The 16663-nt window shown below is 42.2% G+C and overlaps 1 protein-coding gene across 1 annotated transcript in view; it reads right to left on the bottom strand.

Moving 5' to 3' along the window:
- SCG3 (secretogranin III) overlaps nt 1-16663 on the bottom strand; it is a 47830-nt gene that overhangs the window by 11226 nt on the left and 19941 nt on the right. The window lies entirely within an intron of this gene.

Below are 16663 nucleotides of genomic sequence, written 5' to 3'. Positions count from 1 at the left end.
GAAATGCCTTTCCCTGAGATCTTGCGAGATTTTGCAGTTTACAGATGAGATTTCCCACCAATGCACTGCTGATGTAACCTTCCCGGGATGTATCGGCTACATCACTAATTCCTAAGTGGACCAGAAAGTGGAAAAACAGTCATTGTAATTGTAAGTGAAATATGTTTAACTAATGAAAGTAAAATGATTTCACATCAGTATGCACAGCTGAACGCTGATGTGATTTTTAGTGAAAGGGGGTAAAGGTACACTTTAAGATGCCTACTGAATGTACCTCCTCCAGTGTAATAATATGTAAATATGTAAATGTTTCTGTATTAACACAGGACTACTAAGACAAAAAAGCTTATGGTATCACAGGTATCAATAGTATATCTTTGTTGTTATACATAATTATTCAAAAGTAGCCCTGAATGGCCTACCATATATAAAAAACTTACTGAATATGTGAAAAGGTCCCATGCACAGATCCCCCACATATGTGTACAAGGCATAATATACCAGTTCATATATCTTTTGGTTTCCAATCGCCAGTGTAACACACAATGGGACATGGGATAACATCATATCACCAGAAGCACAAAACCTTTCAACACAGAGACAAAAATATGGCTGAGGTTTTTTTTTGAGAGACAAATACTGTTTGTCCAGTCTAAGTGCAAATCAAGCAAAAACAGAAGCATCTGCCTGATTTTCCACAAATGGCTGGCAGATATACCTGGTTTGTCTGTGCTGGAGACACATAATAGGATCTCAGCCATCTGTGCACAGGTGCACAGTGTTTGCTTTGAGGTTCATTACGGCATAGCTGGAGGTGACTCATCCCAGGCACCAGAATGGAGTTTGTGGCCAGTTTCCAAGCAACTGATTGTCCTAATGGCTTTGCAGGATCTTATCATTCTGACATATTGTTTGACTTTTATTTCATGGATAATAAAGGATTCCAGAAGCGTCTTAATTTTAGCCTGTTTACTGACGTATTTGTTCCTTCCTAACCTCTATGTGCATCATTTGTAGTCATTCAATGATTTCATTGCATCACGTGTTCCATAATGTTTACTGGCAGAAATGTGGACAGCATAATACAGCTTAAATGAATCTCCCCTGTGATAATCATATTAAAACAAATAGTTGTTTTCTTGAAATAGATTACTACCCGATGAAGGGTTGAAGAAGAGCTTTCCGAGGGACAAAACGCTTTTTGGTTTGAAAACATGGAGATCAAATCCTTAGATTCTGTCAATTGACCCTCTTGGCTTATTTCACTTATAGTGTGAAAACAGTTAATGTGCATTGCGGCATAGATTTATCTTTTTTATGTGTTTGTGTGCTACATCATGCTGCACATCTTACTTGGAGCTGAATAAGGGACACATCTATTGCATCATGGAGGGGATTACACACAGGCCCTCATTTTAATTCTAAGGTTGCTGAAAGTTGGCATAAGCCTAGGGTAGGCAGGCTTTCTGGAGCCCACAAATAGTGGGGAAGCAAAGTGCCCTATTATAGGCCACAGTCACACCTCAACACACCAGTGAAGCCGCTAGCTCAGTTCACTCCTGGCTGGAGTACTGTGTCCATAGAGGATGCAAACTCTCCCAACATTGCACCTGAAATCTGCATTTGAAGACATTTAATAGTTACACTTGCAAATAGTAAAGTGTCTGCAATCACTGGTGTCAGATGTCCTTTTGGGAAACTGAGAGCTTGCTTGTTGGGTGCCAGCTACACAGAAAACAAAATGCTTCATCTGCTCCCCAGATTCCACACAGGTACCCAACTTTGGCTCCACTGACAGGTTAAAGCAGACCTTTACTTATATCTTTAAAATAACAACAAACACACCTTTAGAAATGTTTAGTAATGACAGTCTACAAACACATATTTCAGGACCAGTGTTCAGGGGGCCAGATAATTCTGCAGGAAGCTAAAACTTTTAAACATCACAAGCAGCATCCATTGTAAAAGATTTAATCAGCATTTGAAATAGCTTAAAAAACATTGCTACCACTTGTTTAAAGCATACAAGAAATCAGTATATATATTGAAGGGGATTTATCAAAACTGGGGCAGACAAAATCTGGAGAAGCTGTGCATTGCAACCAATCAGCACCCACCTTTCATTTTCAAATCTTAACTGAACAAACTGAAGAAAGCAGCTGATTGGTTGCCACGGGCAACTGCCCCAGATTTTGTCTGCTGCAGTTTTGATAAATTCCGCTCCTAGCAGTTTAAAGCATACGTCGCGTCATTACATGGCGCCTGGCTTCCTGATTGGCCGGGAAGCTGGCTCCATGCTCCGTTGTCACTTGTGACGAGAGAGCATAGAGCCGGCTTCCCGGCCAATCAGGAAGCCGGGCAGCGTGTAAGAACGTGCTTCCCAGCTTCCTGATACACAAAGTATCGGGCTAGGCAACGGAGCATTTGGGCGAGTACGGGTTCTCGCCAAATACTCGGTATCGGCACCGATACTGATAACGGTCGGTGTCGGTGCATCCCTAGTCAGGGGTGATATTTACCAGTTTGAAGTGTGTTCTTATCAGGTTCCTATTAAGGTCACTCTCAAGGTACCGCAACCAACTAAAAAAAGCACAAACCAGTATCGACCTATAATAAATAAATAATTCATATGACAAGAGGACGACCACCAGGGAAGTGATTTATGCTGAAGTAGACTTTCCCACAGAGTGCTAAAGGTGGAAAAAAAAAGTGAACAGAGGGACTTAAGTAAATAACACCAGTTTCCTAAGCAAATGCTCCAGAATGAAAAGATCCAGAACATCAACTGTATATTGATTTACAGTGTATTTAAACCCAAGAACAAAAATGTTATATATTGTCTCTTACCAGTATTTAGATGTGACGGCTGCATTAGAGTTCTTTTTCTGGCCTTTCTTTATTTTCACCTGGTTATCCTGCCAGTAACACACATTCTCAGTGGTAACGCTCACTCACTGTAATGTATCTATGCAGCAGCAGCAGCGTAGTCACCCCTAAGACAGGACTACACAACACTTTCCCTCAACTCCATAACATTGGGTAGGATGTGCTCTGTAATCCTAAGAAAGAAATGGGAACAATTCTAAATGATACAAGTACATGCAGAGAGCATAGTTTGCATTGCAGGTCCAAAAACTGAGCCTAGTAAGGTGCACCAGAGAGACCCTCAAGTGCTTGGTCTAAGTGCTTGGGTGCAAAGGTGCCTTTTTTTAGTCTGATGCTTTTTTGGGAAAAGAAACCCCCTCTGAGCATCTGTAACTTATTGAAGCACACTGCAGCACTGGTTAGTGTGCCCAGCTGTTCACATTCCCCATAGAGGTGAACAGGAGCCATCGACAAGCCGCTGTGAACGCGTAAAATTTCACAATAAGCTCTGCAAGCCTATCCCACCTCAACCTAACCGCTCAACCATCACGTTCTCATACAATTCATCCCCACACAGCTACCTCCTCATGTATCACTGGCAACCTCCCTTTTAGATTGTAAGCCCTCAGGGGCAGGGCCGTCCTTACCATCTCGTCTTGATTTGTATTGTGATTGTAATGTCTTCCTTAAATTGTAAATCGCTGCGCAAACTGTTGGCGTTATATAAATACTATGTAATAATAATAATCATTTACACAGACATAAATATTATTAGAAGTCCCATAACATTTTATTCTGTTATATACGTCTGATATATTTCTCTTACATATACATATCTCTTAGTATTAAACAAATGCACAGGGGAAATTAAAATGTAGAACGGTCACTTTGAATTGAATCCATCACTATTCCTGTTTGAGCCACAATGTGCTAGCCGACAATCATAAGCGTCTACATATTCATTCAATAAAAGGAGTGAGAGAAAAAAGTGGTTTGCCACTGCTGACCTCTCCTTCTGAAAATACTAGTCATCATGCTGATCCCCGAGCTTCAATTTCTTTCTGAATCACGGACTAAAAACAAGTATACAGATTGGGAGATATGACTTTGCTGGCTTGTTCTGAGTCTGTGTTTCGGAAAGTGCTGAAGACAGAGGATTCGTTTTCTTTTAGCTGACTTTAAGGGTAGCCTGTTACTTGAAAATCATATGGGGAGTGTGGTAACTTGATAAGAGCAGGCACTACAAGGTGGCAGTACATACAATAGGAAAATGCTGCTCCAAAATCTTAGAGTTCTGAGACCAGCCCCCACATCCAATGTGCATTGTATTGTGAGATAAGAGGTGCCAAAGCCAAGATATGCAAACTCAGTAAGGGTGTATGGGCTCCTGGGGCCCACTAAAGCCAATGGTATATACCGGAACTTTGTAGGGCCTTGTATCACCTAGTAATGCCATGTTATGCAACATTTTCTAGAACACGGGTCCTCTGTAAATCTTCGTAAAGCCATAGCCTTGCAGCTACCCATTCCAGCCATTTATGGTGATTTAACATCTGAAACTCTCAGACATCTCCGTTAGCTGTGAATCAAACAGATTAAATAACATTGTCCGATTTCTAAATTGTTCCCCTAAAAAGATGCCAATCATGATTGCTCATACCGCTCCCTTCTCCTTCACATAGGCTAAACAGGATTCAAACAAATTAAATGGTACTCGCAAAAGTAGAGTTTAAGCAGGCATGAAAAAAATCGTATGCGATGGACTTAGCCAGCCGGCTGTCAGTCCTTCCTAGTTGTTGACGCGTTTCTGAGGTCACTCCTTCATCCGAACCAGGAGGCGTGACCTCAGAAAGGAGGAGGCGTGACCTCAGAAAGGAGGAGGCGTGACCTCAGAAAGGAGGAGGCGTGACCTCAGAAACGCGTCAACAACTAGGAAGGACTGACAGCCGGCTGGCTAAGTCCATCGCATACGATTTTTTTCATGCCTGCTTAAACTCTACTTTTGCGAGTACCATTTGTTTGAATCCTGTTTTATTAAAAAGTTTTTACGCGATGGAGGCTCTCTGTGTTTTGTTTTTCAGTATTGAGCTTTCCCTAAACCAAGCGAGAGCAGCCTCATAAGCGTAATACACTGATTACTGAAGATCTTCTCCTCTCTTTTCATCCTGGACACATTGCTGCTGGCGCTTCTGTTATAAACTGTCTGTTGCCAAACAGAAGCGTCTGGCTGTGTCTGAGGGTGACTGCCTCATGTCCGCATGCATGTCTGGCCTTTAGTGTCTCTGAATCTGTGTGCCCCGGGATCCCCTAGAAGTCTTGCACTCCTCTCTTAAAGTACACAAGTACTTCCCTTTACCACATTTCCTCCCACCGGATGCATATTGACAACTAATGCTATCTGTCAGATCATCACCTAGGTGTTGTCTGCAGACAGACAGTACTGTATACACAGTAGTACACAGCCCCTCTGCCTGACTGTACTTTCTACTCCATGGTACAGCACAGGGAAAGAGAGGGAGGGGGTAAGGCAAAAACCCTCCACTCAGAACATGTCAGCATTTGCGTACAGTGGGAATCCTGGGTTCAGGGAGTGTCCAGGGTGTGCAAAGATAGCGCTGAACAGAAGTAAAAGGTATGTAAAATAAAGGAGTAGAAATGGAGATGGCTTCATTTCTATGGCTGAAAGGAAGAAACAATCACACTTCCAGAGGCACCTCGACATATGTGGCTTTTGCATGTATCTGCAAATGCACATGACTGAGAACATTAAAAACTGGTGTTGATTATGACCCCTCTGTTGGCAAGCTCAGTGGTGGGCTATTTCTGTGAACTTGTAATGAAGTGCCCAAGCCACATGCACCTTCCTCGCTAGTGATAAATTGACCGAGCGGATACTTCATCTCTTTCGCCACACACTTGGATAAGTAAGCTCAAGACTGTTCTACATCACTTTGCGGTATGCTGAGGTTAGAGCAGGATTATGCTTTGTAGACCAAATCAGAGTCAGGAGATCAGAAGGGGAATTCTAGGTCTGGAGATGGGGGTGTTAGGGTAATCCCCTGTCTATATCTAGAAGAGTGGAGCAGAGTCCCTCTAGATCCAGGGAATGAGAGCGGAGGGAACTGTGGAGATGCCGAGTGTTCTCTGCGGGGTTAGGAGATCTGACATCCACTGTCCTTCTGTGCTTTTATGTCAGGTTCCTTTATTGGCTTCACCTCCTCTTCTTTCTTGGGTTTAGCCTGGAAAAAAAACCCCAACATAATCTTCAGAAAATGAAAGACCCGTGAACTGAATGTTAGTAAAACGTAATGTGCTGAGAACATCTGATCTTTAAAAGAAACTGTATTATAAAAATAATAATAAACTGAGGACAATATAAGGTACAGGCACCTAGAGGGAGACACCTTTACCTTTAGTAGCCTGCAAGTTAACCGCCACTAAAGCCAAATCATGGGCCAGTCTGATTTCTAAAGCTTCTGCTCTTCTTTTGTGTTAATGTACCTGCCCCATCCTTACTTCTGCACATTACTGTTGGCCAGTTAACATGCCCATCATAGCAATGGGCCAATAGGAACGTGTAAGAGGCAGGCGGGAGAGTTGGGTCACTTCAAAGCATATCTAAACCCAAGAAAAAAAAATGTAATTTCCCTTTTCTTCCCTAGTCTTCTGACAGTGGCCATGTTACTTTCAGAACTCTGAGACATGTGACCAGGACATGTGACCATGCACATCATCTCCGGGGGGTGGGGGGGGGGGCAATGCCTTTCCCTGAGATCTTGCGAGATTTTGCAGTTTACAGATGAGATTTCCCACCAATGCACTGCTGATGTAACCTTCCCGGGATGTATCGGCTACATCACTAATTCCTAAGTGGACCAGAAAGTGGAAAAACAGTCATTGTAATTGTAAGTGAAATATGTTTAACTAATGAAAGTAAAATGATTTCACATCAGTATGCACAGCTGAACGCTGATGTGATTTTTAGTGAAAGGGGGTAAAGGTACACTTTAAGATGCCTACTGAATGTACCTCCTCCAGTGTAATAATATGTAAATATGTAAATGTTTCTGTATTAACACAGGACTACTAAGACAAAAAAGCTTATGGTATCACAGGTATCAATAGTATATCTTTGTTGTTATACATAATTATTCAAAAGTAGCCCTGAATGGCCTACCATATATAAAAAACTTACTGAATATGTGAAAAGGTCCCATGCACAGATCCCCCACATATGTGTACAAGGCATAATATACCAGTTCATATATCTTTTGGTTTCCAATCGCCAGTGTAACACACAATGGGACATGGGATAACATCATATCACCAGAAGCACAAAACCTTTCAACACAGAGACAAAAATATGGCTGAGGTTTTTTTTTGAGAGACAAATACTGTTTGTCCAGTCTAAGTGCAAATCAAGCAAAAACAGAAGCATCTGCCTGATTTTCCACAAATGGCTGGCAGATATACCTGGTTTGTCTGTGCTGGAGACACATAATAGGATCTCAGCCATCTGTGCACAGGTGCACAGTGTTTGCTTTGAGGTTCATTACGGCATAGCTGGAGGTGACTCATCCCAGGCACCAGAATGGAGTTTGTGGCCAGTTTCCAAGCAACTGATTGTCCTAATGGCTTTGCAGGATCTTATCATTCTGACATATTGTTTGACTTTTATTTCATGGATAATAAAGGATTCCAGAAGCGTCTTAATTTTAGCCTGTTTACTGACGTATTTGTTCCTTCCTAACCTCTATGTGCATCATTTGTAGTCATTCAATGATTTCATTGCATCACGTGTTCCATAATGTTTACTGGCAGAAATGTGGACAGCATAATACAGCTTAAATGAATCTCCCCTGTGATAATCATATTAAAACAAATAGTTGTTTTCTTGAAATAGATTACTACCCGATGAAGGGTTGAAGAAGAGCTTTCCGAGGGACAAAACGCTTTTTGGTTTGAAAACATGGAGATCAAATCCTTAGATTCTGTCAATTGACCCTCTTGGCTTATTTCACTTATAGTGTGAAAACAGTTAATGTGCATTGCGGCATAGATTTATCTTTTTTATGTGTTTGTGTGCTACATCATGCTGCACATCTTACTTGGAGCTGAATAAGGGACACATCTATTGCATCATGGAGGGGATTACACACAGGCCCTCATTTTAATTCTAAGGTTGCTGAAAGTTGGCATAAGCCTAGGGTAGGCAGGCTTTCTGGAGCCCACAAATAGTGGGGAAGCAAAGTGCCCTATTATAGGCCACAGTCACACCTCAACACACCAGTGAAGCCGCTAGCTCAGTTCACTCCTGGCTGGAGTACTGTGTCCATAGAGGATGCAAACTCTCCCAACATTGCACCTGAAATCTGCATTTGAAGACATTTAATAGTTACACTTGCAAATAGTAAAGTGTCTGCAATCACTGGTGTCAGATGTCCTTTTGGGAAACTGAGAGCTTGCTTGTTGGGTGCCAGCTACACAGAAAACAAAATGCTTCATCTGCTCCCCAGATTCCACACAGGTACCCAACTTTGGCTCCACTGACAGGTTAAAGCAGACCTTTACTTATATCTTTAAAATAACAACAAACACACCTTTAGAAATGTTTAGTAATGACAGTCTACAAACACATATTTCAGGACCAGTGTTCAGGGGGCCAGATAATTCTGCAGGAAGCTAAAACTTTTAAACATCACAAGCAGCATCCATTGTAAAAGATTTAATCAGCATTTGAAATAGCTTAAAAAACATTGCTACCACTTGTTTAAAGCATACAAGAAATCAGTATATATATTGAAGGGGATTTATCAAAACTGGGGCAGACAAAATCTGGAGAAGCTGTGCATTGCAACCAATCAGCACCCACCTTTCATTTTCAAATCTTAACTGAACAAACTGAAGAAAGCAGCTGATTGGTTGCCACGGGCAACTGCCCCAGATTTTGTCTGCTGCAGTTTTGATAAATTCCGCTCCTAGCAGTTTAAAGCAAGCTCTCCTTCGTTCTCCACTTGTCAGACCTGGAAACATCACCTCTGGTTTTAAAAGATCAGCAACTTTCTTGCTTCACTGGGCTAAGCAGTCCTAGGGGAACGGGAGATTACTATAAGATCACACAGCCTCTTACACTGAACAAACTGATAGGAATGTATAGTGGATTATAACTTTAGCCTTATTTGATCCTAGAACCTTCCAAAGTCAGATATGCACAAGCAGATCTTTAATCAGATGCCATAAAGGATTATGGAACTAGCCATCATCCAAACTATGGGGTCACACTGTGAGTCAAACAATTCTCCTTCAAAGTCCAGTACAGAGATTGTCCATTTTTACTGCTTCTGAACCTTTAATTTGACCATGATGTCAATGATGTATTCAAGTGATACATGACGCATTGTGTTATCTGGAAAATCACTTACTGTATTAAAGGTAAAGTCCACCTTTTAAAAAAAAAAATATATGTACACATATTCATAGACTGGGTCTAAGAACATTTAAATGTTAAATCAATGTAATAAATAAATAAATGCACACTTCTTTATAAAAGAAGAAAAAAGTCAATTTATTATAATTTTTTTTTTTTTGCATTGGAGCCATTAAAGCATTGCAACTGCAATCAGTGGATCACGGGTGCAATGCTTTGGCTCCTGCAGACTCTTCCTCCAATTTCTGTCCGTACCAAGGTATGATCAAAGGATCTGTGACTGGATTATGTGGCTGTGCGAGCGCCCATGCACATCCGCACAAGATTAAAAAAACAGCAGTAGTCTGCTGAATATGGTTATAACATAAAACATGTATAAAAGGTGAACTTAGCTTTTGAGTAACAGCCCTGCTAAGCACAGGAATCCAAAGTTCATAATCTAACGTCTTTCTAAATAAAGGTTCCTGCAATATTCAGACCATCAGCTGTCTTTGCCTTCCCTTTATAAAGTAGACTTTGTGGTGTTGTGTGTCAATCCCACGGTAGAACTGGGGGTTGTAGTCACCCAGGACTCTCAGCCAGAGGTGCTGAGCAGTTCCAGGAAACAAATTATTTTGCTGGGAAAGAACTGGCCTTTCAGTTCTCTCCCTAGAAAACCTGGATTTGGCATGGGATCCTAGAACTGGGAGATTTCAAAGAGAATTGGGAGGAATGAAATCTCCATTCCACGGTCCATTGTTTAATAGTGGCCAGCACCTAATTGCACACCTGTGCACAGCACTTATGGGAAGGGTGCTGGCTAATGTTCTGGGCTCCTGCTGGGAAGAGGGACAGGTTGTGTCCAGGAGTCAGGCGGACTGAAGCCAGAAGGCTGTGTATGTGTTGGAGGCTGGAAGGCTTGGAGAGCCAGACAGATCCATGCACACAAGGTGTGTGGGTGAATTCAAAAGATGCTCAAAGGCACAGAATATCCACGAAGAGATTCTATTGAGGCAAACCGCCAGGTCCTGAGACACTGAACAGGATAACCTGTGAAGGGTGAGCTGATATGTATGCGGAAGAAAGCTATTTATGTTGGATTTCCTTTTTCTGCCTTTGGAATTAATAAAAGACTGTGAAAACGGCTTCATGACTGGTCCTTAAGCGCTCGCCATTTGTGCTAACCTCCCCAACGTCACAACTTGCAGCTAAAACTGTTTTTTTGTTTTTTGCCTTTTTTATTTCCAAAAGTAAGCCCCAAAGAATATTACCTGGGATGCCGTTCAAATATATATTCGATGGCCACATTTATTAACCATTTTGTGACCAGAGTTTGCACATTCCAAGTTCTCTAGTGCAATGTTAAAGTCAAGTTCTCATGGCAAGAGGCTTTTTACATTTGGACTTTTAAAGTCATATTACCCATGATGGGGTATAATGCAATTTGTTAAGTGCTGTTTATATTTCATTTATCCTCTTGGACCACACTTGTCATCTACAAATCACTGCATATTGTGTCATAGTCTAAACCAGCCTCTCAACCAGGTGGCCGTGGTGTTGGTAGGGGTGCGTTCAAATGTTTGCTAAAGAGAGGGGTTTGATGTGAAGGTGGGAACTCCACATCACCTTTTTTTTTTGTTTTCATGTCTGGGGCATCCTTAAAATCCATACCAGACCCCTGTCTAGCATAAGGATTTGGAATCTAGTTTTTTTGGGGGGCGAAGGGGGCAACTACACCTAATTTTCTGTAAATTTTTTACATTTTAGGCTGGGGTGTCTCGAGATTTTGTTTAGGTTTAAAAGGTTCCATGACTGAAAAAAGCTTGAGAAATGCTGAGCTAAACATGTGTTATAAAGCTGTGTGCAACAGTTCTATATTTATCTCTTTATACAGTAAACTCCCAGTTATCCGTCACCCACAGAGATTGATAGGAGCCGGATAACTGTACTTTCTCGTTGCTTGAGATTTAATAGTAACTCTCAAGCAACCCCCCATTGCGCCCCCACCCCCGGCCCCATTCATCTGCCGGCTAGATTTCACAGCCAGCAGGTGAATATACACAGCGGGCAGTGTAGGAAGAAATAGTCAGACTGCTATTGGCTATTGCACATTGCAATAGCCAATAGCAGGCTGACTATTGCTCCTAATTGTTTACATTCTGCTGCTGACCAAGGAATCTAGCCACTGGCCGGCAGCAAGATGTAAGCACAGAATTTAGTTGGTAACTAAATAAATTTAGTTGCTAACAACATTTTTAATGTGAACAAGTCTATCAAGCAACTGCAAAATGACTTTTTTTTGTCATTTGCTTGAGAGTGCCAATTGTTTGAATGCCGCATAATGGGGAGTTTACTGTATATCTTTTATAATGTTTGCATGAAGTTCTCATAAATGGATGTAAATCTTTACAAGCATGGTTGAGAATGTACAGAGACACAAAACATGTACACTGTGACTTAAGAATGAGGCCTGGGAAACCATCCAATGACCGCTGATTGGCTCCAAATGATCACATGGTGGAGTGTATGGCTGTCCCGATACCGATACTGGTATCGGTAATGGGGCCGGTACAGAGTGTTTTCACAAGTACTTGTGAGAATTACCCGATACAGAGCGCTGATACCGGTACTCTAATTTTTTTAGATAGCTTCAGGCTGCCCAGAGGTACCGCGGTTGTTGGGGTCCTCTGGCAGCCTGCCAGGCAGCCAAACAGAGACCTCACAGAAGCACCTCCCACAAGCCTGCCAGAAACACCAGGCTGGGCCACGACAGCGACCGGGCACGACACTCCAGCACAACACCCACAGATGCATGATGTATTCTAACTATAGGAGCCATAAAATGTTTTTTTTTTCAGTTTGTGCAGACGTACAGATGAAAGTAGTATTAAACTCTCAGACTTTTTTCAATAATGAATCCAGATCAAACAAATATACATTGCGCAGCAAAGTATTTCTTTACATTGTCCATCTACTAGCTTAGAGAAGGGAGGGAAGTGTCTTGCCTTTCCATGTGTGTTTATAGAGATGCGCACTGCTTACTAGCACACACTTGGGTGGCTCCATAGCACCCTGCAAGGGAAATAAGCCACCCTAAACCTAGGTTAAATAGTACCACAGTACACACTTCCAGTACACTACAGAAATAGAGTTACAACAATTCTCCCCTGCTAAACTGAATAGGTTAAATGATCCATAGTACACAGTAAACACTTCCAGTACACTGCAGAAATAGAGTTGCAATGCTCCCCTGCTTCTTCCAATCTGTTCCACTTCCCCCACTTGAAATCATACAAAGTATTGCTGATATTATGCAATGACTAAAATCATTAGTCTGTATTGTCTTATAAAAAATGTCACATGTCCCTTCAAGAAAAAGTATCGGCAAGTACCTGAGGGAAAGTACTTGTACTTGGTCTTGAAAAAGTGGTTTCGGGACATCCCTAGTGGAATGATTAATTGTATTTATCTATTATGTATAGGGAGAAGGTTCAATCCAAAACCAAATTCAAATACATTCCAGTCAAACATCCAAATTTACTATTTTTCACCGGACTCCAGGAACTACAGTAAGTCCATACAGTCTTTATCTTATTTATTCTTATTTTCAGGACTGAGTCTACAGCAGGTTTGAGCAAACGCCGACCCTCCAGCTGTGGTGAAACTAAAAACCCCATCATGCATCTGTCTCTAGGAGTCATACCTGTGGCTGTGAAAATCTTGCAATGCTTTATGGGATTTGTAATTTTCACAACAGCTGGAGGGCCTGGAGTTTGCCCACCCTGGCCTAGAGCAATACAAGCCAGTGTGTTAAATGGTTCTGAGCAGTCTACTTTCCATAAGCCCACTGCAGCCTCATCTACATAAGCTGTAACATGACGCCATAGAGTCCACAGCACCAAAACATGTGAGGAGAGGCTGCAGTCATGCCAAGAAACACATGGAGGGGGCATGCTGAATGTGAGTGTGATTCAAAGATGGAAGATAAATGATGTGGACTTTACTACATTTAATCCATTTATGAAGTTTGCTGCAGAGAAGTCCCCTCAAGCTATGTTCATGCCATGTCTGGACCAGATATGGAACAGATCTACTAGCGCAGTGCAGTGCATTTTTTGCAGCGAGTTTACATTGATTTTGCCGCGTTCCGGTGCTGTCTTTATTTGTTTATTTGTTAGTTTAAAATTGGCTTTCAGGTGCAGTCCAGTGTGTTCCAGTGCATTTGCCTGCTTTTTTTATGTGTTTCCATCCGTTTCAGACCAAAGAAAATGAGACAAGCAGTATTTTTTATTTATCTGGACTGGAATGGACTGCACTGTTGTGAACAGAGCCCAGAAATACCATAGGGATACATTTTGGTCCGGGAACAAACTGTCCTGGTCTGGACATGATCCGGACATGGTGCGAACAAGCCTTCATCATTTGTTCTGCTGAAGTTGCTCACTTAATGATAAGTCTGACATTTATCAATGGTGTTCTATAATATTCTTGTGATTTGATTCAGATTGAGATTTGATTCAGAATGCATTATACTACAGTTAGCACAGTTTCTCATTTCTTTTCCTGATAGAACTAAATGAATGCATTTCAATCAAGCGCTGTTTTTTTTCTGTATTTTATTACAGTGCAGGTCATAGTAATTATTTATTACAAAGTGCTCATGGCTCAGTGGATTAAAAAGAGAATGTGCTGGAGTATATTTACTTCATAGAAAGTGCTTCCAGTAATGGAATAATCTTTTGTTCTCTTACCAAATATATCCTGACTGGTAATGGAAGTAAAACTTGACATTCCGTTATACTATACTTAATGTATAATATACTGTACTGCCTATACCTGGCTAGAGGGCTATCCTTATGTGAGTTTCAATTATGCTGGCTCAAGAGACAAACAGTAGATTATCTTCCAAGTTTAAGAATTATAATACAGATGATCCTCGGGCTGCGATTAATCGAGTTACGATTTTTTGCATTTACGATGGAGTTTACTGTACAGTAAACTCCCAGTTATTCGGCACCCACGGATCGGTAGGTGCCGGATAACTGTAGTTTCTGGCTGCTTGAGAGTTAGCAACCAGCCCCAAGGTTCTCCGCTTCCCTATTTACCTGCTGGCTCGCTTCCGCAGCCTGGATCAATAGCAAGACTGCTATTGGCTATTTCAAATTGCAATAGCCGATAGCAGGCTGGATATTACACCCGCCCACTGAGCAGAGGACTGGACCTGGGAGAGAACTTTCTCTCTCAGGTCCACTCCTCCTCTTAGTGGGTTCGGATTCAATAGCCAGCCTGCGATTGGCTATTGCAATTTAAAATAGCCAAAAGCATCCTTGTTATTGATTCCCATTGTGTACTGTCTGCTGCTGAAAAAACTCCACGGTTTACAATATTTTCGAGTTACGATGGATTTTCCGGAATGTAACACAGCAAGTGTCTATATAAGGGTTTAATGACTTTAAATATTGAAAGAGAAATACAGTGATATAATAATTCTTAAGAGTGTCAGGAAAGTACCATTAATCCCCAGAGATGTGACCCCTGACTTGATGTTGCCCACTGTGTTCAGCTCTCTGCTCTCTCTGTCCCTGGAGACAGCAGTCTCCCTGCACTGACAGCAGCCACCAGCCTGAAGAGCTGCAGCCAAACACAGCAGAGCAAGGATGGGACTTTTAGTAGGGGTAGCGAGTGAGGGGCAGAGGGGCGAGGAGATGTAAATACGTGATGTCCTGTTTTACAATTTTTTGGATCTCTTTCTACCCGAAGCCAGTAAAGATAAAATAGTACAGATGCCCAGGCATTGGCATAATACTTTATCTAAATAAACTGTTTTCATTTTAAAATCAAATAAATATCTGAATGTGACAGTGTAGCTATAAATAATGATTATTTCATGAAGAGTTACTGATGATAGTTACTAATTCATAGACTTCTTTATATTTGACCACTGGCTATGGATTGTATTTATTTTTCAGCAAAAATACTTGCAGCCAAGGTAGTACGGGCTGCATTAATATATTAAGGCTCAGGAGGCTCTTGGAGTTATTTGAGATTGTAAAAAATAATAATTGCTTGGGGCTCTCCAAGACACAAGGGACAGCCAGCAGATTCTGTAGTAATTGAGCTTGGCAGGTGAAGGATCTAAGCGGCCTTTATCTACTTTCTAAGGAGAAAGGAGGTCAGTAATTTAAAAAAAAGAGACACTTCCTTTCACAAATGAGGTGTTTGATTCTATTTCTTTTTTTCAGTCATAAACCTACCTCTATGTTAGATTGAGTGCTACTGAACTAGTGAACTGTCCTTTGAAGCTGGCTACAAATGTTTTACATTCTGATTGCACAATCTCATTTAGATATACTAACAACGTGACCTAGGCCTCTAGATATGAATGATTGTAATTTTATGGAAAGCCTTACAGTTGTTGGTAATTCTGGAGGGTATTTACTAGGGATGCACCAATACCGATACTAGTATGGGTGCCGATACCGAATATTTGGGTAAGTACTTGTTTTAGGAAGCCGGGCAGCATGTCATTACATGCTGCCCGGCTTCCTGATTGGCCGGGAAGCCAGCTCCATGCTCCCTTGTCACTTGGTGACAAAGGGGCCTAGCTTCCTGATTGGTCGGGAAACTGGCCAATCAGGAAGCCGTCCGGCTTCCTGATTGGTCAGAAAGCTGGCTTCATGTTCCCTTGTCACCTGGTGGAGGTTGGAGCCGGCTTCCCGGCCAATCAGGAAGCCAGGCGCAGTGTAATGACTTGCTGCCCGGCTTCCTGATTGGTCGAGAAGCTGGCCAATCAGGAAGCCAATCGGCGAGTCATTACCCGCCCCCCGGCCTCCTAATTGGCCACAAAGCCGGCTCCATGCTTCCTCGTCACCTGGTGACGAGGGAGCATGGAGACAGCTTCCATGCTAATCGGGAAGTCGGGTGACGAGTCTTTACACGCCGCCTAGCTTCCCAGTTCATCAGGAAGCCAGGTGGTAAGTCAGCTGTGTGTATAATTTGAACTTAAAGGAGAACTATGGGGTCAGGGCTTTTCCCCATAGTTCTCCTAAGGGTCACGGGAGAACACAAACTAGCGTTCTCCCGTGACCCAAAGCTAAGTAGAGCTGTAGCTCGTGGTATACTGAGATACCGCAGCCGGGACGGATCCCGACAATACTCTCTGGATCTACCCAGCTGCGGAATTTACAGCTGGCTCTGCATATCCAGAGCCAGCTGTGCCCGCCCCCTCCCCCGTCCGTTTCGCCAGTCAGCACTGGAGGATCGGACAGGGGAGGGGGGAATCCCTGCAAAAGAGCCGTGAGTGACAGTCACGGGTCTCTGCAGGGATAGATTGAGAATTGAGCGACGGTATGTGTTCGCTCACTTCCCGATCTACTGAGCCGACCTATGGCA

This window comes from Nanorana parkeri, unplaced genomic scaffold (assembly GCF_000935625.1).
Source record: "Nanorana parkeri isolate BGI_ZX_2015 unplaced genomic scaffold, ASM93562v1 scaffold55, whole genome shotgun sequence".
Lineage (NCBI taxonomy): Eukaryota > Metazoa > Chordata > Amphibia > Anura > Dicroglossidae > Nanorana > Nanorana parkeri.
This window is presented reverse-complemented; position numbering and strand designations above follow the sequence as displayed.